This window comes from Panthera uncia (genome assembly GCF_023721935.1).
Source record: "Panthera uncia isolate 11264 chromosome D3 unlocalized genomic scaffold, Puncia_PCG_1.0 HiC_scaffold_8, whole genome shotgun sequence".
Lineage (NCBI taxonomy): Eukaryota > Metazoa > Chordata > Mammalia > Carnivora > Felidae > Panthera > Panthera uncia.
The window spans coordinates 56686751-56711950 of NW_026057586.1; positions in this window are offsets into that span (position 1 = coordinate 56686751).

The window sequence follows — 25200 nt, forward strand, 5'->3', positions numbered from 1 at the left end:
ATTAATTTCTGCTGTGATTTCTTCTTTGACTCATCCATTATTAAGGATCATGTTATTTAATTTCCACATATTCATGCATTCTCCAAATTTCCTTCTATGAATGATTTCTAATTTTGTTCCATTGTTGGAGAACTCAATTTATGATTCCAATAGTTTTCAATTTATTGAGGCCTCTTTTTTAGCCTGTAACATGGTCTGTCCTAGGGAATGTTTTAATGTGCACTTGGCAACAATGTGGAATTCTGCTTTTGTTGGGTGAAGTAGTAATATATTTGTTAGTCTAGTTGGTTTAGAGTGTTTTTCAAGTCTCCTATTTCTTTGTTGATCTTCTCCCAAGTTGTTCTGTCCACTATTGAAAATAGGGCATTGAAATCTCAAACTATTATTGCTGAATTGTTTATTTATCTCTTCAGCTCTGCTAGTTTTGTTTCATGTATTTTGGGGCTTGTTGTTAGTTGGATATGTGTTTATAATTGTTCTACCTTCCTGATGAATTGACATTTTTATTATTATAAAATGTCTTCCTTTTTCTCTATATCATAGTTTTTGTCTTAAAGTCTACTTTGCCTGACAGTAGCTCCAGCTCTCTTCTGTGTACTGTTTTATGGTATATTTTTCCAGCTTTTTACCTCTCAAATTCAGCATTTGTGATTTCGAATTTAAAGTGTGTCTCTTGGAGATCATATACAGTTAGATGAGGTTTTTATTTCCATTTTGCCAATCTTTGCTATTTGATTGAAGTGTTTCTGCCATTTACATTTAATATAATTACTATAAAATAAGATTATGTCTGTCATTTGATATTTGGCTTCTGTGTGTTTATGTCTTTTTAATCCCCCATTACTGCCTTCTTTTGTGTTAAATAGATATTTTCTAGTGGTATCATTTTGATTCCCTTGCTGTCTAGTTTACTAGATACTTTTGAATTATTTTGTTAGTGGTTGCACAGCATAGCTCAAACTAATACTAACTTAATTTCAATAGTACACAAAATATGCTCCGATATAGCTCCATTCCTTTCCCTCCTACTTGTTATTATTGTCAAACAAATTACATCTTTATACTACCTTATAAACCAATTCAGGCATTTTTATAAATATTGACTTAAGTAGTTTTCTTTTACATCAGAAAGGAGAAAAAAGAGTTACAAACAAAAATACATTTATACTGTCTTTAAAATTTTTTTAACGTTTATTTATTTTTAAGAGATACAGAGACAGAGTGAGAGTGGGAGAAGGGCAGAGAGAGAAGGAGACACAGAATCTGAAGCAGGCTCCAGGCTCCGAGCTGTCAACACAGAGCTCTACATGGGCCTCAAACTCGGGAACGGCGAGATCATGACCTGAGCCGAAGTTGGATGCTTAACCGACTGAGCCACCCAGGTGCCCCTATACTGTCTTTTATATTTAACTATATTTTGAGGCTTACCAGTGTTTTTTATTTCTTTGCATAGATTTGATTTTCTCTCTAGTGTTCTTTTATTTTAATTTGTAAAATTCCTTTAGTATTTCTTGCAGAGGAGGTCAACTGGAGACAAATGTTCTGTTTTTGTTTTCTGAGAATGTCTTAACTTCTCGTTTGTTTTTAAATGATAGTTTTCCTGGACCTAGAATTCTTGGTTAACAGTTTTTTTCTCTTCAGTACCTGAGTATATCATTTCATTGGCTTTTGGTCTCCATGGTTTCCAGAGAGAAGTCAGCTTTTAAACTTCTAAAAATCCCTTGTATGTGATGAATCATTTCTCTCCCACTGCATTCAAGATTCTCTCTCTTTTTTTTTTTTTACAACTGTGGCAAAATATACATAACGTACGATTTATCATTTTAACCATTTTTAAAGTGTATAGTTCTGTGGCATTAAGTGCATTCACATTGCTGTGCAACCATCACCATCATACATCTCCAGAACTTTTCATCTTCCTAAACTGAAATTCTGTACCCATTAAATAATAATTCCCAACTTCCCATCTCCTCAGCCCATGGAAACCTCCATTCTACTTTCTGTCTCTATGACGTTGACTATTCCAGGTACCTCGTGTAAATGGACATAATATTTGTCATTTTTTGTCTGGCTGGTTTCACTTAGCATAATGTTCTCAAGGCTTGCCCATGCTATTGCATGTGTCGGAATTTCATTCCTTTTAAAGCTAAAAAATTTTCCATTGTTTATATATACATCTTGTTTATCCCTTCATTCATCAATGGACATTTAGATTGCTTCCACCTTTTGGCTACTGTGAATAGTGCTGATATGAATATTGGTATCATGCCTTGGCTTGTGATAGTTAGACTATACTGTGACCAGGTGTGGATCTCTTTGTGTTCATTCTGCGTGGAATTTATTAAAATTCTTGAATGTGTAGATTGTTGGTTTTTTATCAAGTTTGGGAAGTTTTCAGTCATTATTTCTGCAAATATTCTTTCTGCCCTTCTCTCTCGTATCCTTCTGGGGCTTCCATTATGCATGTGTTGGTACACTTGATGGTGTCTGACAGGTCTGTGAGGCTATTCATTTATCTTCATTCTTTTTTATTTCTGTTTCTCAGACTGAATAATCTCAATTCACTTGTCTTTAAATTCATTGATTATTTCTCCTGTCAGTTCAAATCTACTATTGAATGCAATCATGGATTTTTCATTTAATTATTTCACTTTTTAATCCCAGAATTTCTATTTAGTTCTTTTTATAATTTTTTCTCTTTAGTGATAGTCTATATTTGGTGAGACATCAATCTCATAAATCCCTTTAATTCTTTAAACATGGGTTCCTTTAGTTTTTTGAACCTATTTATACTAACTGATTTAAAGTATTTTTCTAGTAAGTCTGTTGCCTGGACTTCCCCAAGTAAAATTTGTATTGGCTGCTTTTTTTCACCTCTGTAAGAGCCATACCTTTTAATTTGTCTACCTGTCTCACTTATGTTGTAAGTGGTGTTGCTGAAAATAAGACATTTAAAATAGTATAATGTGGCAACTCTAGAGATCAGACCCCTCTCTCTTTTCTAGGTGTTGTTGCTGCTGCTGTTGCTGTTTGTTTGCCTAGTGACTTTCCTGGATTAATTCTATAAAATTTGTATTCTCTGTTGTGTGTTGCCACTGAATTCTTTGCTTGGTTAACTTAGTTTTTTAGCTAATGATTGGATAGAGATTTTCTTGAACGTCTTGAACCAATATGTTTCCTCAGCTTTAGCTGAAGGACTCTATGTACATGTTGAGACATGGCTTCAAAGATCCAGTGTTTACAACTGTGCTTTAGCCTTTACTTCCTGCTTGTCTAGAGCCTCAAGGTGAGTCAGAGGTGAGAGTTTAAAACCTTCTACTTTTTATGGGCAGGCACATAGCCCTCATATGTGTATCGCCTTTTAGACACCGCAAAATTTGCTGGAACTTTTCAAAGCCCACCACAGACCTCCCATACTCAGTTCTTTTTAATTTTTTTTTTTTTTTTTTGTCAGCTTCTTGTTAACCCAGAGTGCTAACAATGCTACAGGAAGTTGCAATGTTAAACAGTTGCTTTTAATTGTTTTCAACAACTTACCTGAAGATAGTGCTGTTCATACACATGGAATTCTGAGTCAGATAAAATAAAGTCAAGCAATGAGAATGGGGTTTTTCAGTGACTGGCCAAATAGGTCAAACAGTAATAATTCTCTAAGGATGGGGCTTCGAGGGATCTCCACATCTGATCTGCCTCCTCTAGTGGCTGCTAGGGTGCTGATTTTGCAGCTATCATAGTTGTGAGGCTGTTGGTCTTTAATATTATCATGATGGTAGTGAGAGGGGGATAGGATGAAGGCAAGTAAAAACGCTACAAATCTTTATGTTCTCACTTAGATTTAGTTTTCTTGAATAAACTCTCTTCAGGCTGTTGTAAGCCTCTGGTTCATTTCCAGAATTCTTTTTTTTTAATGTTTTTATTTATTTTTGAGAGAGAGTGCATGCAAGGGGCAGAGAGAGACAGAGACTGAGGATCTGAAGCCAACTCCCACTGTCAACACAGAGCCTGATGCGAGGCTTGAACTCACAGACGGAACTGTGAGATCATGACCTGAATCAAAGTCAGAGGCTTCACTGACTGAGCCACCCAGGGACCCCTTTTAAAAAATTTTTAAGTTTATTTGTTTGAAAGAGAGAAAGAGGGAGAGCATAAGTGGGGTAGGAGCAGAGAGAGAGAGGGAAGAGAGAGAATCCCAAGCAGGCTCTTCACTGCCAGCACAGAGCCCGATGTGAGACTCGAACTCATGAACATGACGTCATGACCTGAGCCAAAATCAAGAGCTGGATGCTGGACGCCCAGTCAGCTGAGCCACCCAGGCACCCCTCCAGAATTCTGAAAAAGTTGAGTTTTGGCAGTTATTGCAAGTGTTTTCATTGCTTTTTTGGAGGAGTGGATTTATAGGAGTCCTTATTCTACGGCCCTGAAGCGTTGAATCCTGTGATGTTAGTAGAAGTCAAGCACGTAGAGAAGGCAATTAAGAGTGTTCCAGGAAGTAGGGCTGGCAGCACACAAGACTGTGATCCATGAAGAGCTGTTTGGTATGGTTGAAAACAGGGGGTTTCCTTAGGAAAGCTTTGCGAAAATGAGAGTGAGAATTCAGGCAGTGGCCAAAATACAAGTGCTTTCTATCCAGATTAGTTACCTCTGGTTCTTAAAATTTAGGATTTTTAGATCATAATAGGGAAAAGCTGCAGTTTCAGAATAATTCTTCCTTTGTTAGCTATATATCTCCAGTTGCCTAACCGTTCCTCAGCCCTTGGGCTCTACACATTGCAACCTGACACCTGCCTGTGTTCTCTTCCTCAGGAACGAGGGAGCACTATGTAGACCTGGGCCCCACAGCCTTGGGCTGACCCCTGGGAGGAGTCTGATCCTCACGCCTTGCCTCAGAATGCCCTTTCTGCCTGAAACCAGAGTGTGCTTTCTCTGGGCGAACACAAAGATGTTGTATTAGGTATACTGAGGGAAGCAACAAGATTACAAACAGAAAAATAAGGAGCCATCAGCGTATAAGAGCCGGAAGAAGCTGACTTCTATATCATGCCTTTCCCTTCCTGTTATTTTCTTCCCATGGGTTCTAAAAATTCTTAATTTGATAGCATGACCACTCCACGGTCTGGCCTTCACCCTCCAGCACCAAGCCACAGTCCAGATGAGCAGATTTTTGACAAGGGGCATTTCACCTGAGACATGTAAGCTGTGAAGAGAACCTTGTGTGGGGATCAAATCTGGCTCAAATCCGTCTGATCCACCCCTGTGAGCAAGTTACTACCACCCTTCCCATCTGGTATTACAGCTCCCTCTCTTATCAGATAGCAATGATGACCCCAGCCCCTTTCTGACCTAATGCAGACTTTTAAAAAACGACTTGGGATCACAAAGCTTTAAGCTCTCTGACAAAATGTTCCCACTTAAAGACAAGGCTCTCGCCTCATCCCTGCAAGGATGCTTTCTGGCTTAACAAGGATTTATAAATATCATGAGTTCCGGCTCTGGACTCTGCAGCTCTGTCCTGACCTTCCAGAGGGGAAGGAATGCCCTGTTATTAAGACTTCAGTCCAGACGGGGGAGGGGGCCGGCTGCGGCAGGTGGTAGGAAAGGACAGAGGTGGGGGAAGTGGCCCCAGCGCTGCTGCCCTGGTGCTCCGTCACTTACACCACACAGACCAGGCTTGTATTCTAGAACTAGATGCAGCCCTTTAGAACCACATGGGAGAAACGCAGCCTCCTTTTATTTTTTCCATGAGAAAATAGCCCATGTCTAAAAAGAAAATTCCTGCTTAAATTTTGCTTAACCCTCAAGGAAGCTGTCTAGGAGGGCGGCTCATCAGCCCGGCCCCGTGAGCTGCCAGCACTGCTAGGCAGAGTGCCATGAGCAGGCCTGCTTTCTGCGTGGTGCACAGGTGGGGCGTGGGGGACAGCTTCGAGGGGACTGTGCTCCAAGCCAAGGCAGGTCAACCCGGATGCTGCTGGATTGACCTGGGCTGTGAACACAGCATGGAATGGAAGGAGCATGCCGCGTTTAGGAGGTTTACTTGGTTGACTTCGTGATTTCTGGGTGTGGGGCAAAGTGGGAGAAGGGAACTAAGGATGGCCCCTGGGCTCTGGTTTGACTAAACGGGTGTTGGTCCCATTTACTGAGACAGTGAACAAGCCTGAGGAGGAAGGTGATCTTGGTTTAGGCTATGCGGAAGCTGGTATTTCTTGAATATTCAAGTGCCTGGGTTCTACAAGCAGATAGATAGATATAGATATAGGTATAGATCTATAAAGAGAGAGGGAAAGAACAAAGGGTATTTGTATTGTTTTTCTTTTCTTTTTTTTTAATTAAAAAAATGTAACGTTTATTTATTTTTGAGAGAGAAAGAGACAGAGCACACACAGGGGAAGGGCAGAGAGAGAGAGGGAGACACAGAATCTGAAGCAGGTTCCAGGCTCTGAGCTGTTGGCACAGAGCCTGATGCAGGACTTGAACTCACAAACTGAGAGATCATGACCTGAGCTGAAGCTTAACCAACTGAGCCACCCAGGCTCCCCATCTTTTCTTTCTTTTCTTTCTGTTTTTGTTTGTTTGTTTTGTTTCATTTTGTTTTTTAGAATAATCATCATAACAGCTAAGCCTTGTAGAGCTATTTCTACAGGTCAGTCACTATTTTAAGTACTTCATACATATATAAACGCACGTGGGCCCCACCATATGATACAGTTCATACTAGCATCTTGAGAGGCTGTGGGAAGACAGCCAGGACAGAGGAAGAAGTTGAGAGCTTAGTGAGGCCAAGTGGACAAGGAGGTGGAATGTAAAAGCAGACAGAGAGGGTGACAAGGAGAACTTATCTGCAGAGACTTAATAAAAGAAAAATGTCTGTGTGTTTACATATATGAAGACTTGCCTTATGGTTGGCATGTCCCTGTCAAAAGAGGGACAACAAGGGAGGTGGGGTTGGGTGAAGGGCTTGCAGAGAGTGCTGAGATATGGGACAGCCTCTGAGGACAGAGAGGGAGATGCTGAGCAGGAGACCATGTGTTTGCAGTGGCCCCCTCTGGAGCAGCCTGGGGGTGCAGAGGGAAGAGACCGTGGGTTGTCTAGCCCAGATTCTATTTCTCACTCTCCTTACTAATAGAGCCCTGCTCTGCTTAGAGAGGCAATGTGACTAGTGAAAGCACTTAGGTGAATCAGCCTCCCTTATCCAGGGGTGGCCTATGACTGGCCAATGAGATTTAAGCTCAAATCCCTGGGTGGTCCTTTTAAGAAAGGGCTTTTTACAAATTTGTTTGTGAGCACACCCAACTTGCACATGCCCTTTGCCCTATATCTTTCCCCCTTTTCCTGCCTGGGATGCAGTCACCGTGCTGGATGTAGAGCAGCCATGTTGTGACCAAGAGGCAACGAGCATGACGGCAAAAGTCCCATGTTAACAATGACTGAATGAGGAAGAAAGAGCCTGTTGGGAGCACTGTTCATGTGCGTATCAGCCCTGTAGATTTCTTCTATAGAGGAAAAAGTGAAACCTGTGTTTAATTAAGCCACTGATGTCAGATTCTATTACATACAACTAAAGGCAATCTCAGCTGGTATGATAGGGAAAGCAGGTGGTGGACTTGATGTAAGAATGGTTATATAATCAGCCATGGGGTCTAGGCTGGAGAAGGAAGGAATGAAGAGGAAAATGGCCAATGGCACACAGGGGTCCACATGTTTAGTATGAGAAGGCTGGGGCCCCATGGGAGGATAAGAATTTGGACCTGAGTGTTGATTTCTGATGTGAGTTGTGACAGGTATGACAAGACCCCAGACAGATGGAGAAGAGACACAGGTCACTGAGGAGCTGTGGAAGCCAGAACCCACTCCCAGCAGGGCTCACAATGGGTGACCTTCTCAGGGATGCCTGAGACATTCAATCAAGATCAAAGCCATCTTGTTCCTCCTTTCAAAACTTGCTGGGTTTGTAATAACCTCATCTTGGTCCCCGAGGACGTCATTTGGCTCTGTTCTTAGCCTTCCGTTACACTTCTTTCTTTCCCCCTTCAAAGATAATTCTGGTAGCAAAGGTGTTAATGGACACTTTCCAGAAACTGTTAAGGCTCTGTCAGTAATGTCTCCGGTGGGACTGCAAATACAAAACTACAGGCTCCAAAATACAGTAGCCTGGTAATAAATCATCATATCCTCTTTTCCAAAGAAAATGCCACTTCCAGGAGACATAGCCACTTTTGGTTGTTCACAAAATGATGAATGGCCCCATGCTAAGACAGCCATTACATAAACCAAGACAGATCTTGATGCATAATCGAGGGAGAGATTAGTGAGTTACCAGCCCCTGGTTAGTGAATGCCAGCCCCTCCTCTCTGAGCTCTGCCCTGGAGACCTCAGCCCTCATGCCCCACTTGCACTGAACTGCCCCTTCCCTGCATGCCCTCCTTACCGTCAGCCCGCTCTTTGTTGTTCCCACAGCGTTACGAAGAGGCTAACTTGTAACCCAAACATTTATGTTCTGACAGCAGCTCCCTGTGTTTCCGTCTGCAGGGTCTCTATGGCAGTCTCGAGAATCTTCTGAAATCTCTCTTCAGACTCATTAGCTGGAAAGTGATAAAGCTCTAAGCCATAAGACTGGATGATTTGTTACCTCGGAAAACATTTCATTTTAATTCTCTAAGAAATTGCTCAGGGTGAATCTTGGAAGGCGGGGGGGGGGGGGGTGGTTAGAGTGAAAACTGTGGTTGAATCTTTTCATACTCAAAACCACTTGCTGTTAAAATCATTGACTACATTTTTTTTTTTGGAATGCTTGACTGATTGCATGCACCCTTCTCTAGAAATATTGACGGATTCTCAGGCTGTGTTGGTTCCCCAAGCACACATAACACATAATCCTTGGCAAAATTACTAAAGGAATCATTTATATGGGCTGGAAGACTGCAGCTCTGCCTGGAGAATTGCATTATTTCTTATCTCAACGACACTGCTGTCACTTTCCAAGTGGGCCTGCTGCATGGCTCCCTAGAGACCTCCCCCTGCAAGGTTGTGAGGCCGACTGCAGCCACCTCCCCAGACGGGCTGTGCATCAAGGGCGAGATGCAGAACAGACGCCCCGGTGTTCCTTCCCCTCCAGAGAATGCTTGCTCTGCCCCAGGGGACACCGAGGCCACATGGACTCTGATACGACACTTAAGCAACAGAGAAATGGCTCACAGGGTAGGTTCAGGACTGGTGCAAGCCTGGCTTTGGTTGAATTAGTTAGCTTCTGTCTGAGCCTGACATCCACATCTAGAATATTGTTACCTACCTCATTTGATTCATAGGAGGATGAAATCCAATCAGGCAGCTAAAGAGCCAAAAACAGTGCCTAGCACGTCATAAGTGATCCATAAACAGTCACTGTCATCCTGGCACTTAATGACCAAGTTCTCTGCAAAGCTAAGACAGTCTTGCTCCTGCAGCAAACTGGAAAAACATTTGTTCCTAACATGCACCCGAATCCTGGCTAGCTGGAAAACCAGTGATTCTCAACTACATTATGTATCTAGAGCAGGGAAAGGCAAGAGAGAAGGAGATCTCTCAGATTTATAATACAAACAAGCAGAAACAAACCTCAACTGGTTGTTCTTGAGGTTGGGGGTTTCCTAAGAAGGAACTCCATCTCCAATGTGTGTGTTGTGTTGTGTGTGTGTGTGTGTGTGTGTGTGTGTGCGCGATGTGTCCCAGAGAGGGTACTGCTGGGAGATTTCTATGTTAATTAAAGAAAACATGGATTTTAAATTTGAGCAACATATATACAATGGAAACATTTTATAGCCCACTGCTCTGGATTTTTTTTTTCCAACAGGTATCTATTAAACATCCAATCAACCTTCCGAATACTTTCCAGAATAGGAAGGAAATACTTCCCGTGTTTGCTGTGTTCCTTTTTGGCCTGGCCTCCATGGGCACCGGGCAGAAGGCTCTGCTCACAGAAGAGTGTTGTTTGGAAAAGACCTATCAGATATTTATTGAGCACACACTGTGGGCACGGTATAACAGCAAACAGGAGACAGTGTCTACCCTGGTGGAGATAGATGTAGTGGAGAAGACAGATGCTAAGTAAACACTAAATAATGTAATTTAAGATGGTAATAGGTGTCCCTGACGAAGGGCATAAAGAGAAGTCACAGAGCAATTCCTGTATGAGGTAGGAGTGGTTGTTTTTAAATAAGACAGATGGTGATGGCCTGTCTGAAAAAGAGAATTATAATCATGGTAATAGATGGGCAATGGGAAGATCCAAGGCAGAGAGAATAGCGTTGAACATTTAGGATAATTTTGGTTATAGGCAAAAATTTCTTCTCACCCATGCCAGGGTGGCTCAGTGGGTTGAGCAACTGACTGTTGATTTCGGCTCAGGTCATGATCTCATGGTGGTGAGATCAAGCCCTGCGTCTGGCTCCATGCTGAGTGTGGAGCTTGCTTAGGATTCTCTTCTTCTCTCCCTCTGCCCTGCACATGCTCGCGCTCTCTCTCTCTCTCTCTCTGTCTCTGTCTCTCTCTGTCTCAAAAAAAATCTCAGAAAAAAAATGTCTTCAGTAATAAGGAAATCTCTCACATAACAGCAAGTCTAGAGACATTCCCAACATTGGGGATGGTTGATTCAGCGGTTTAACAATATGATGAGATCCTTTCCCTCATGTTCAGCATGGATTTCATCCCCAGCCTGCCATCCCATAGGACTGTAAAAACAGCTGCCAGCAGCCTTATCCATCTCTTCCATTGGCTCTCTTAGAAGTGAGGACCTTCTTCCCAGATGTCCCTCTGCTGAATTCCCCTCCCTTCTCATTAATCCAATTTGGTTTAGGCTTGTCTGATCTGATCCAATCCCTGACAAGGGGAATACAATTACCAAGAATGGTCTGGAATAATCCCCTGGAGAACCAATGTAGGAGAATTGAGGCAGTCTCTGCTCTAGGCAAAAGAACACTTGGCAAGTTTGTGTTTAAAGAAGCCCAGTGAGCTGAGGGGGAAGGGAGGAGAGGTGAATTTAGAGGGCAGATCCTTTAGGAATTTGTAGGGGGAGCTATCCCAGGGTTTATGCAGTGAGGTGATAAAATCTCATTTGCATTTAAAAAAAAGAGGATGCTTAACACTCTTTCCCCTGGATGGGACAGAAGAAAAACAGCCTGGAGGGGGAGAGGAGGTAGGGGCCAGAATGTGCTGCTTGCTATTTCCCTGTTAGGTGCAAGGAAAAAGATGGGTTTAACACAGGCTGGAAAAGGAGAAAATCTTCCAACTTCTCCAAAGAGGGCAGAAGTACTGAGTTAAAGAATGACACCATCATCTCCCAAACTAGGTAACCTGTAACATCAACCTAAAGCCATAATGAAGAATAACAACCTCAAGTTTTGCCAAAGTCATGAAGCCACAATTGTTCTTGGTAGACAACTGGCCCAGGACATCCATCCACATCAAAAAGGCTGATAGTCAAACCAAAGAGTTCTGGAAAGTGATGTGAAGCACATGAAGCACGTACCAAATGCCCTCAGTTTGGACCAGGAAAAGATGCTAGAATATAACAGCCATCTGAGATGCCAGCCAGTCTTCCTGCTCTGAATCAATGAGGATCTGAGTATCCGTTCCATTATCCTATGTGGACACAGTCCTTCCATGTCCTAAGTAGGCATCATATGGTGGTTTATGCATCTGGATGAGGATCACAGACACCTGGGAAATTGTCCAAAATCCAACTTCCCAGGCTAGACCCCAGATGTAGAGAATCCAAATCTTCGCAGGTGAGCTCAGGGATCTTTAACAAGGATCCCAGGTGATTCTGATGGTTGGTTAGAAGTGGGAGCCCTTGCACCACCAGGGAACATTCTAGAGGAGCTGTGGTCAAGAAGAAGTCTGGCAGGGGAGGCTGTGAGACTGGAGGGCTAGAGAGATCGGGTACTGAACTGCACTGTCTACATTTAACTTAAACTCCTATTAGCCTGTTTCTGCTTTGCATCCTTTTCAGCTCTCAATTCTATGATAATGGGATTCCCTATGGAAGTAGAAATATTTGCATTACTCTATGCATGCTGGACTCCATGATAGAACACAAAAGCACCAAAAGAATTTTATAAGTCCAGTGGAAATAGGAGCGAATAAAGTCAGTGGGATAGTTTAAAACTGTGCCCGAAAGGGTTAATGAAGTTAAAACTAGCAGAAAGTTTAAAGCTGGTTTTTCAGAGGATGGTTTCCCCCTCATCAGCTCTTATGTTTTTTCAGACCCCACTAACAAATCCACTAGTTGGCTCTGCAGAAGCCTGGGCTCAAGGTCAACTGATGTGGTTCCAGCCTACGAACAAGCAAAGCCCCGAGTTCCTTACCGGAGACTGATGGAGCCCAAGAAACCATCCAGTTTATACCAGTTCCCAGAGCATGCCCAGAGCCCATTGCTTGACAGATACCTCGGCCTCATAGTAAGTGTTCTAATCTCCACCCAGGGAGGAACCCAAGCAGCATTCACATAACACAGGAGACGTGTATAGGCAAATTTTCTAAGTCTGCGTGCACAACCTTCTGGCAGCCTTTACCTGGGATGACAAAACTCCCCTTTCTGAAAATTCAGCCTAACCCTAAATAACAGGAACCCACTCGCTCCTGCCCAGGGAGTCCTGGCTTTGAAAGTTATTCCTCGTAACCTTCGCTGCAGATAAAGTTCCTTTGGTGCAACAACTCCTGCTGGTGTCTGCCTGTAGCTCACCAAGGAGAGGACTCACGTTCCTTTGGTTACAGTTTCAGGCACTCCTGATAAGGTGCTAGCTCTATAGTCAAGGTGTGAAGTGGATGCTCACAGGCATTATGCCACAGAGGAAGGTGTCCCCTGCATCCTTGATATCATAAAAATGTCCAACATGTATTTGAAGGAGGACCCAGTTTCGCCTTAGCTACCTCCATTTTGATCTCACTCTGTACTTTCTAACTGAGGAAGTTCCTCTTTCCAGCCTGTTTTTCAACTCAGGCAAAAGACCCCGCCTCAAAACATCCCGGGAAGGAGACAGACACTACCCCTCAAGCAATAAGGATTGCCCTGAGGCCAGCAGGACCCCGTGTGGTTCTCCCCAAGACAATGATCGACCTGACCTTTACTGCCCAGTTGCACATGCCCACTGACCTGTGTCCCGCATTTTCCTGATATAAACCTGGAAGTATTTTCAGCACTTTGGAGACAGGCTTTACAACACTAGTCTGCTGTCTTCCCGTGTGGGCCTCATTGAAATAAATTCTTGTTCCACCACCACCCATCATTCTGAGACCAAACCTGGTCCACTTGGGACCCCAGGGCCCAGGTGCCTTTGCACCTTGTGCCCGGTTACATTTTTTCTGGGCAAGCAACTCTTCCCTTTAAACCTAATAATGACTGCAACACGGTGCTGTGCTAGGAGCTGGACTTGTGATCTAATCCCCTATAATAATCCCAGGAGATAGGGTTGTCCCATTTCGTGGAGAAGAAAATGAGTCTCCTAAAATTAATTGGCTTACCCAAAGTCACACAACAGAGGAGGATTCCCCACAGCTGGTCTCAAGCCTCTAACCCTTGACCACGGCCACCCCTACCCCTCCACCCACTGCCTCCTGGGTGGGTGGAGCCAGGACAAGCCCTGACCCTTAATGCCAGCTCCAGGGTGATGGGGGTGATCACTGTCCTGAGCTAACTGCACATCTGAGGCCCTGAGAATTAGCTTGTAGTGGCATCAGGATGTCCATCTGATCTCGGGAACTGTAGGAGAGGCTCCCTTTCCTTGAAGCGCCCCCTGTGGTTTGGTGCTGGGTATTTCTCCCTTCTCTACTTTCACCACCTGCTCGGAGCTCTGAGGGCTGACCTTCTGGGGGGCTGTAGGTTTGGGCCAGTGGGTGGCAGAGGCAGGAGATTGGAGAGTGGGAGGAAAGTGAGCTCAAGGGGCCCTTCTTTTCTCGGTTCTTTTACCAAAGGCCCAGTTCCTGTGGGCCAGCCCACTCCTGCAGCCGCCAGTCCCTCTGCAGGCTGGGGCCCACTCCCTCCTGTGACCCTTAGGCCTGAGGGTGGCGCTCCTGTCTGCTGTTGCTGGCCCCGGGTGCCTCAGCACCTCTCCCTGGTTTCCCGAAATTGGGCTCTCTATTGTAAATCATCTGGTCAGGGAAGTCCCCTGAGTCCCCATTTAGAGTGTGATGCCTCTTTCCCGGCAAAATGCTGACAGATATGAACCTATATTCTGGATGCCTTCAGGAGGAGGCTGGCAACTCCCAGGGGACCATTTCCCTGTCCTGGCAACCTAGTGCAGTTGCAGTGCATTCTGGGAAGGGCTGGGCATGAGTGTGTACCAGTATGAGTGTGTGAGCAGGGGTGTCGGCATGGGTGTGCAAGTGTGAGTGTGTGCGTGCATAAGCAAGCATGAGTACATGTGTGGATATGAGTGTGCGAGCGTGTGGGACTGTGTGTACGAGTGTGTGGGAATGTATGTGAGCCAGCATGAGAGTGTGTGTGAGTGTGTGGGTGTGTCCACACACTCCCACAGCAGTAAGTTGGTAGGATTTCCAGGCAGTCCTGTCAAGCACCAATACCCCCTCATGGCCTGCCCAAGCCGTTGTGGGGCCATACCCTCCAGGCCTACTCCCACCAACTGGAAACCCTCTCCTCTGCCTCCCATGGCTCCCCAGTGGTGGTCCCTTGAGACCTGTACCTGCTCCTTTAATAACCGTGACCAACCCTGGCTGATCACTCTGTTCCGGATAATATGCTCGGCGACTTTCTGTACATGTCATTCTACCTCACTAGCAAGGTAATATGGTGGCTGTCATCTCTGCCAACCAAGCACGCCTTCTTCCTGCAGCCCCCTAACTCTGAATGGGGCACCCTGGCAGCATGTGGGACCATCAAATTATGTCACAGCCCTGATCCATGTTTGGTTCAGGGGTGACCTTGGGGCCCAAGCCAGCCTGATGACAGCCTCCCTCTGGGCACTTGTGACTGGTGCTGGCAGGACCCCTCTGTTCTGCCTCTCGGACCCACAGCTGGTAGGGGTGTGAGCTCTCTGTGCCTTGGTCCCGCCAGTGTGCAAGGTCCAGTAGGAGAGAACAGGGAGACATAAAGAGGGAGCAGGAAGGCCAGAGATTCAAGCCCTGGTTCATGTGTCCCCAGCTCTACCTCTGCCTTAGAGCATGTGAGACAATGCCCCCATTTCTGCTTAAGCAAACTTGAACAGAGGAAGGGAACCATGGAGCTGTTATTATTTTGTCCATTTTGCAGATGAAAACACTCAAGCTCAGAGAGACCAAGTATTTGCCAAAGGCCCCACTCTGATGTGGGTCAGAGCCAGGCTGGGACCTGGTGTTTGCTCACAGCCCCTGCTCTCAACACCATGGCCTTCTAACCCTCCTGGGGACAGCTCTCAGCTTCTGTCCCAGCAAATCATGTCTGCTCTGCAGGAAAATTATACCATCCTGGAAAACTGGTGAATAAAATAACAGAGGCATAGGAGTGGGGGCAGGGGTGATAGGGATCTATGGTAGGAAAGAGGAATCTGCCAGCACCCTGCATCTCAGATGACATGGCTTACAGGAGGCAAGATACACCGGGCTCCTTAAAATTTCCTGCAAAGCTTTTCTCTAAGCGAAAGGCAGCGAAGCACCATGCTGACCTCCCTTGATCATTTCTCTGTATGCTGAGCACTCTTCACCAGAGGAAGGAAGATGGGACCCAGCTCTCTGCCGTGGCCCCATTTGTATTATACCCTGTGAACACAAAGTGAGTGAAGAAGTAAAAGAAAAAAAGCTGGGTTTTAGACCCCAGAGCCCTTGAAAAGGCAACAAAAAGATTTAGATTATTTTCATTTTCTCAAAAATAAAAAAACTCACCACCAGTGTTTAAAATGCCATACAAAGGTGGTTTTAAATCCATCCATCAGCAGCTGCAAAAATCATGTTGGTTCACTCCAGAAAAACTGAAGGGAGAATAAAATCTCCCCAAAGAAGGGATGATTTGCTTGCTCTCTATATAGACTGTTTGCCATGTCATTTAACACCTGCAAATATTTCTACTACTGAGCATTGCTAAGGTCAGATTGGATAAAACATGTTTAGATGCAATCAGATCAATTTGTATTCAGAAGACCTTCCAGGAGAAGCCCTGCTTGTTGTTCTGAGGCTGAAGCATTCCAGGGAAATGTGATGGGCCCAGGTTTGGATTTGTGGGTTTACTAGGCATTCATGCTGAGCAGAGGGGAATCTACTGTGTGTTTACGCCATCCTGACTTCCTGCGACGTGCAGAGAATCTAGGAAAATCTGCACAAAGTCTGCTTAAGCGCATAGCAAAAATGGACTCATGCATAAGGGGGAATTCTTTGTGTCTTTTGTAGTTTTCTTAGCATCCCCTGCCAAGCATTCTCTGTTCCCCACCATCATGGTGGCTTAGGAATCCATGGCTTAAGAACCCATTTGCTTGGCTTTTCCCCAACCTTAATTGCTACTTGACTTCATCCATCCAGATAGTAAGGTTGACAGGAGTGGCAGGGTCTGGGGCCTAGTACGGAAGAGCATAGTGCCCTTTATTAGTGTCTGAGTTCCTAATCTTTTTGTGACTTCCTTTCCCCATCATGAAGTAATGAAAGTTAACAAGGCTGCTATGAAGATTGATGGAACAAATCAAGATGAAGCAATTAGGTGCTTGGGTCATGATTAACACCCAGTGAGGGTAATTGATAATATTACTATTTTTCTCAAAGGCCATTTTTATTATTTCCCACTTTTGCTTCAAAAACTTGTCATCATTTCAAGGTTTCATTCAGCTGTATCGTATTCCAAGCTATACCACTATCTCTAAATGTCCTCGACCTAATTTTTCACTTCTATCTTAATTTGCATCCTGGAGGCCTACTGACGTCTATATGCCCTCATTCAACGTTTACAGAAATTCCAGTTTGTGCCCAGTGCTATGCTAGGTGAGGTGAAATAAAATGAGTCACAGTATCTTTTTCTCCCTGGAGATAACAAAGGTCTCCCCCACTGTTCTGCTTTATTAAAAGTCACTGGTGGTCTCTGTTTCTCATTTCTGATTGATACAGTGGTCTGGAGCTGCTCTCCAGTGTAGAAAGAGATGTGCTGTGGATTATAATGGTGAAAATAAGTGAATGGATAGAAAAATTGAAGGAATGTAGCTCAGTGGATACGTCATGCCCTGTGCATGTATTCATTTCTCAAGATGGCCAGAGAATGTGACATAGGAGTCTGGTGTTGAAGTTTAATTTGGGATTCAACTGAAGTTTACAAAGAAGCCACGATCCATAGAGGTGCCTTGACTGCGTATCGAGGTTGTGGCCTTGGGTCTCGACCAGTGATCCCGGGGAAGGATGGAGGTGGCAGACCTGTCCCCTCAGGGTACATAGCACTCAGCACATGGCACTAGCTACACCTTCATGCGTCTGTCTCCCGATTAGCCTCTGGGCCCCATAAGTACAGGGCCACTGTCCTATTGACTGTGATGCTTGCAGCACTGTAAAACTAACCTTATGGACACAGAAAAGGTTGAACACACCCATTCATCTCAGAGAAACACTGCCGGCTCCTATGAAGGACAAAGGAAGTATCATTTCCTCAAAAAGATTCCATGAGAAAATAGAGCCGCCATGTTTCTTCTATCTGCTCAAGGATGGAATATGGGATTTGCCACTCATGCAAGCAAGGAACACAAACTTACATCTAACCCAACGCCTCTACAATGGAATGGGTACACCTAAGACATACAACATGATCACTGGGTGAGAGAAGAAAGGATCAGGATTTTCTATTTATCAGCTGTTAAACATGTATATTTTATAATGTTCATAATCTTTTACCACAATGGGACATGTAAATAATATAGAATATATGTGTATCTATTGAGGATGCTTAACATTTATCATGGAGGCAGGTATGATACAAATGTTTGGGAAGTGTGGATCTGAATATTTATATTCAACATCTGAATTGTATGAAGGAGTATTAATAGGCATCTAAATACATGTACGATGTCAGTTGTGATTTGCCAATGGTTCTCTCCAGTCTCTGGGCAATTTCCTCTTCCTAAGATGGGTAAACATGAATCTCTAGGTGAACAGGTAGGTGAGGAGGTGGAGGATGGACCTACAGGAGGTCCCTGCATGAGTGCCAGGGATTCTCAGAACCCTTTGAAACTACACAGAACATACCCCTGGAAGATTAAAAACCACTGGTGAAATAAATATTGGGCGAAATTTTTAGGGAAGTTTTTACCAGCTAATGTAATCAAATGTGCTTAAAGGCATTTTATTCTCCAGGTAATATTTATTGATTATGATGTCCATTCATGTAGCAAGATTGTGCCATTGCAGGACAATTGGAACAGAAAAGCAGCCCCCTGAACTGGAGATTTTTATATGAGGGAGAAATAGGAACAACACGAAAACGATTGGGGAATTGTGTTTTCTCTTTGCCATAAATGCAATTCAATCCTAAATCACAGGTTGTAATGTTTAACACCGATCGGCATTTCTTTAGCATTTATTTCTGACATTATTTTACTTTAAGAACCTTGGCCAAAGATGATATGTTTTCAATTCATTTATTTATTCAGCGTAGCAAATGGAGTCGAGGGCCTAGCAGGGTTTCTCACTCACAATGGGTTATCTTAAAATACCTGTCCCAGTGAATGCCTCCCGTCCCCTGGCTCAAGGAGCCTCATATGGAGGGCCTACTGCATGAACGTGATCTGTATTCCCGGATACCGGTGTGGGTCAAAGGGCTGGGGAATCTTCTACTCAGTCCCGAGTGCCTTGTCTCCCTCCCTGTTAAAATTGCAGCAGCAAAAAACCTCACACACCATGATAAAGCCATCGCGATGATGAACAATGGTCTTAATTGGTATTAAAGGATATTTATGTTGGGATGACTAAGTTAAAACCTCTAACTGATTGGAACACTTGAGTAATAGAATCCATGGAGTCCCATTAGTATTACATTGACGTATTAGCTTATCTTTGTACTTGATGGCAAGAGGATACGGATGAGAGCCTTGTACTGTAGCACATCCAGGGTAAGATTTCTGACCTTAGATTTATGTTATCTAAAGCAACAAACCCAGCTGCCTACTTCACGGCCTGAATTACAGATTTTCCATTTAGCTGGACAACATGAATCTGCTGCCACGATTATGTCTACAATTACAACTCCCTTGAGTGCCCACAGCATTCTAATGCACTTGTTTATTTTAGCCTCTGGCTTTCCCTTCAAGTAAAAGCGCCTGCTTCCTCACCCCTGGAAGGTGCCGTACCTCATTTCTTGACACTCAGCAGAGCTGTCACTGGACAGATGCCTGTGGTACTCTTGGGAGTGACTTCCTCTGCTGTTGTGCTCATCACTGCCTTTCTCTCTTTAAAGGAGACTTTCTTTCATCAAAACTTTTCAGTCTTAGAAATAATGTGCTCGATACTCCCCCTCCGTTCAGGGAATGCACTTTCCCAGAGCAGAACAGAGAGGAGCTTTTTAAATTTAGTAAGTATTAGCTGAGCCCTGCATTGCTTTGGGCACTAATGACTCCTACTCAGTCTTTAGAATCATGGTGTGTGTGACCAGCAATGTGTCTGCTCCAGGGTTTTCCTCCCAAACTTTCCCTCCAGTCCTGTAAATTTGAGATATAATCTGCATCCTACATCCAGTCTCTAGTTCTGAGTCCTTTCTTTTTCCAAAATAAAAATATGACCCAGTTATGCGTGTGGTTTTATGATCTTCTTTTTAAAAATGTAAAAATTAAAAAAAAAAGTTTTTAATGTTTATTTATTTTTGAGGAAGAGAGAGCACACGAGTGAGGAAAGAGCAGAGAGAGAGAGGGAGACTCAGAATCTGAAGCAGGCTCCAGGCTCTTAGCTGTCAGCACAGAGCCCAACATGGGGCTCGAACCCAGGAATTGTGAGATTATGACCTGAGCCAAAGTCAGACGCTTAACTGACTGAGCCATGGAGGCTCCCCACAAAATGTAAAAATTCTAACTGCAGTGGTGCTACATCTTTATTTTGAAAGTTTATATTTTGCCTAAATATATGAAGTTAAGTCTTCAAAGAGTATTTCCAGACTATTTGCAATGTAGATATAAACACAAGCATTAAAATATAAATACACTCTTCAAAAGTCAAAATGAAATTGTAATATACATCTTTTTCTGGAAATTGGTATTTATTTTTTTATTTAGCACACTGCGGATATTTTCCCCATCAGCAAATTACATCTACATCATTGTGGATGCACAGATCAGATATAGAATCATTTATTTAACACATCTTTCATTGTTTGATATTAGAATGTTTCCTATCTTTTGCAATCATAAATAATAGTAGGATGAGCATCCTTTTAATTGAATCTTTTATTCCTTTTTGTTATGGGAAATGTGAAACATACAAAACTAAGGATAATAGTATAACGAAACCTCACATACACATTTCCAAGTTTCAAAATTATCAATACCTTGTCAGTCTTGTTTCATTTATCTTCCTTCTACCAACACACACACACACACACACACACACACACACACACCTCTCTTTTTTTTTTTCCTGGAGTACATAAAACAGATCTAACACTTCCTAAATTCTTTTGAAGAGATGTATAAGAAAAGACCACCAGATAAGACTGCCTTCCTTCCTCCCCTCTGTCTTGCCCACCTCTTTGAAGGGTGCTGGGCGGGGGGAAGCTGAGTGTGTATCCTTGCTTTTCTTATAAAATTAAAGCAGCAGGTGTGTTGTGCATTGACACTAACTGTGGAATCAGAAAGATGTATGTTCCACTCTTGGTTTCCTCACTCACTGGCTTCTTGAATTTAACCAAGTTACTTAGAATTCTGAGCCCAAAGATTGGAATTATAATAACTAGCTCACAAGATTGTATTAGGAAATGAATGTGATCATAAATGTGAGCAAAAAACCAAGTGAAGTGATAGGCTTGAACAAGAAAGTGTGCAATCAGTGTTAATCCCTTTCCCTTAGGAAAGCAGGTCAAGCAGAGGCTCTGGGCACCTGAGCCTTGACCATGAAGACAGTGACTCTGCAGCACCAGCATATGTCCTCACTTGTCACCAAGCCACAAAAATACTGAGCATCTGTATAGCAAAGCCATGCCACACCATCAGTGTGACTGTGATATCATCAGTCCATGCCAAATGGGGAAGTTAACTACGAATGACTCCAAAGGCAGTTCGTCTGACAAAACTATAGTTGGTTAAATTGCATCACCCATGATTGCAGTTCCTTGGTTGAGCACCACACGGATATTAACTCCTGTTCTGCACCCTGTGAGTCTTGGCAAGTCGTGTCACATCTCTGGACCCAGTGTCCTCACCTGTGGAACCAGGGCACTGGATTCTGCCATCCTTGAGGGTAGCCCAGTGAGGAAAACACATCTAGAACCTGAAAATGCCTGATCTCCAAGCTGGCTTGAGCCTGATTATACAATGGAATATTCACACACCTGTTTATGTATTTTGGGTTGTGTGGTTGAAAGCATAGGCTTTAGTCAGCCAACCTATGTTTAAGACTTGTTATTCACTAACTCAGTGACTCAGAGAAATTCTTTCTCTCACTAAGCTTCTGCTCCCTCAACTGGAATATAGACACAACAATGCCTGCATCACAGGGTTCTTCATTTATTTATTTGTGTACTCAGTTAATTCATTGAATGAACTAAATGCAACTGTCCTAGTTGCTGAAAGGACAGTAGTGAACAGAAGAACCAAAGTCCCTGCCTGTGTTCTTGTGGGGATGCAGAGATCAGATGTCACATTTTTTTTTAATTTTTAAACAATTATTTATTTATTTTGAGAGAGAGAGCAGAGGAGGGGGTGAAGAAGAGGGAGAGAGAATCCCAAGCAGGCAGGCTCCATGCTGTCAACATAGAGCCCAATGCAGGGCTCAGTCTTGCAAACCATGAGATCATGACATGAGCTGAAATCAAGAGTCAGATACTTACCCAATTGAGCCGCCTAGGTCCCCCATGTCTTTTATATAACTTATCATTCATTTAGATGTTTTAAAAATCCTAAGCTATTATAGATGTGTTTGGGGGTAGAGAAGCAAACAAAAATCAATTGTAAAATAAGTAATAAGTTAGATGGAGATAAATGCTAGGGAAAATATAAAGTGGGAGGGAGGAGATAGGGAGTAACAAAGGAGCAGTGAGAGAGTGAAAGAAGAGACAGTGTTGCAGGTAGCCAGAGGTAGCCAGGTAAGACCTCACCAAAAAGTTGACATTTGAGTAAAATCCCAGAGGAGATGAGGGAGCAAGCCATTGGGATATCAGGAGGAAGAGAATTCTGGAATGAGCAAACGGTAAGTACAAAGGCAGGACCATGCCCAGAATGTTTTAGGAATGAAAAGGAAACCAGCATGGCAGGAACAGAGTGAGTGAGGGGGCTACAGCCGGGCAGGTGATGGGGGGGCAGTTGATGTGGGCCCTTTAATACCATTGTAAAGACTTTGCCTATTATTCTCCCTGTGTCTGGAAAGCTTTACCAGGTTCCAAGCAGAGGCATGATATGGTCTAACTTAGCAGTTTTCAAAGTTTGGTATAAGGACTCTTGGGAGTTCCTGAGACCTTTCCAGGGACCCTCTCGAATTCAAAATATTTTCATAGTAATGCAAGAGATAATTTGTCCTTTTCATTCTCATCTTCTCATCAGTATACAGTGGACTTTTCTAGAGGCTACATGACAGAACCGAGTGAAAGTAGGAGCAGGTAGGAGAATCCATTTACTTTTATATTCCATTAAGATAGACATTAATGAGATTGGCAGAATATACTTTGAAAATGTATACTGTTACTTTTCTCACTTTATTTTAGGAAAGAGTTACTTTTCATAAAATTATTTTACTTATGGTAACGTGCAACAGGTTTATTATTATTTTTAAATGAATTATTTTAAGTTTTCAGCCTTAGTTTATAAAACGGTAAATATATATAGCACACCCATCAAAAGGTTTTTGGGGTCCTCCACTGTTTCTAAGGACATAAAGTGTTTTGAGACCAAATGTATGAGAACCACTGGTCTAACACAGGTTTGAACAGGACACCACGTGTTGACTGGAGATTGGTGGAGCAGTATTGAGAATAGTATGGTGGGTTGACTGGGATGGGGGGGGGCGGGTGGAGAAATGGAGAAGTGTTTAGATTCTGGATATATTTTGAAGGTGAAACTGACAAACTGCTGATGGACCTTATGCAGATTTGGAAGAAAGAGTCAACAAGTACTTCTTGGTTTTGATCTGATCAACCAAAAGGACAGAATTGTCATTCACTGCAGTGAAGAGGACAGAGGGAAGCAGGCTTCAGGGGGTAGGTTGAGAAGGAGTTGGGGGAGATCAGGAACTCCATGTTGGACATGATTAATTTGAGATGTATGTAGATAGAGATTTCTTTTTTTTTTTTTAAGTTTTGTTTATTTATTTTGAGAGAGAGTGAGTGAGCGAGGGAGGGGCAGAGAGACAGAGAGAGAGAGAGAGAGAGAGAGAGAGAGAGAATCCCAAGCAGGCTCTGTGCTGCCAGCACAGATCCCAATGTGGGGCTCGAACCCACAAGCCATGAGATCGACCTGAGCCAAAACCAAGAGTCAGACACTTAATTGACTGAGCCACTCAGGTGCCCGAAATTTCAAGTAGGTAGATGTACATGTAAGTCTGAGGTTCCAGAGAGGGATCCAGCCTAGAGATATAAATTTGGGGTGTTACCAGCATACAGATTAATTTAAAGCCACACAACTGGCTAAGTGCTCTCTGGGATAGACACGGATCTATGTCTATAGTATGGATAGACAAAGGGAGGCATCCAAAGATGCTGCAACATACAGAGATAGGAGAGAAGAGAAAATAATTACAAAGGGGTCTGAGAAGGAATGGGAGAGAGAGAAAGGCTGTGGATTCCAGGTGGGTCAAGAAGGGAAAGTGGGCCATAACCTTGAGCAGTGAGTACTGACTTTGAAGTTCACAACTATGGATTATGGGTGCCTTTGATGAGAGCAGTTTCTGCAGGTGGGTTGGATGACTGGAGTCAGAAGGTGGAAGAATGGGGGAGGTGAGGACAGACCATTCTGTGGTGTTTGCTGTTATGGGTAGGAGAGAAGTCAGGGAGTGGTGGAGGGAAAGCATAGACCAGAGAGGGCTTTTAATTTATTTTTTTTGTTTGATATTGAAGGGGGAAAGGTATATTCACTTTCCTGATGAGGTAAAAGAAGTAGAAACACAGGTTTTGACGAGACCGGAAAGAGTCTGGAGGACGTTAATTTTAATTACAGGAGGGAATTCTTAGAAAGGGAGGGGATGGGGTGTGGTGAGAGGTGCAGTAGCTGACCTCGTCCAGAGCTCCAGGAGGGAGAGAGAGAACAGACACAGGTGCAGGGGAATGGACGGTGTACAAATTCCATTCTCTCCCTTCTATTTCCTCAGAGAAATCAGAAGCAAGTGCATCATTGAGAGTACAGATATGGTAGAGGGTGATTCTTAAAGAAAGAATATGTGAGATAGTTATCTTGGTAATTGTAAGACCACATGATATTCTTTTGTGCTGGGCAAATGTTTGATGCTATTTATTCTTAACTGGAGACGTGGGAAGGCAACGCTATTTTTCACTGTGTCTTATGCGTCCCCAGCATAAAGGGATTATTATTCTCTACAGGTCATATGCACACATTCAGCGGTATTTGTCTTCCTATTGACGCCTTTCCAGATTTCCCATTGTACTCTTCAGGTCTATAGACATGTTGAGAGACATTGCTTTATAATGTGTGAGCTAATGTAATTTTGATGACAGATGATGAGAAATGGGTTTTCTAAGGTTCCATACTTCTGGCCCTTAGTTACCCATCAAAGAGCCTGGTGGAATGAGATAAATTAAGTTGCTCTATGCAATGTCATTTGGTTTATGAAGGAAGTGACTGGAAAAGGCCACCTTGTGTGTACCTTCAGAGCTGTGGTACCTGTGGACGGAGGAGTGCCAAGAAAGGAGGGTAAGGAGGATATTAAGCCATGTGTTCTCTTTCCAGTCAATTTCTCTATTAAGTCCCAAGGGCCTTCCTCCAGCCCAGGCAGCTAGCAATAATTCATCACTGTCTTCGGAGGAAGTTGCCTTGCAGAATCAAACAAAAGCAGTAAATTCTTGGATTTTAAGTTCTAGAGACTTCTCTTTCCATGTCCCTCCTTCAAGCTTGGGAAGAGGGCAAGAGA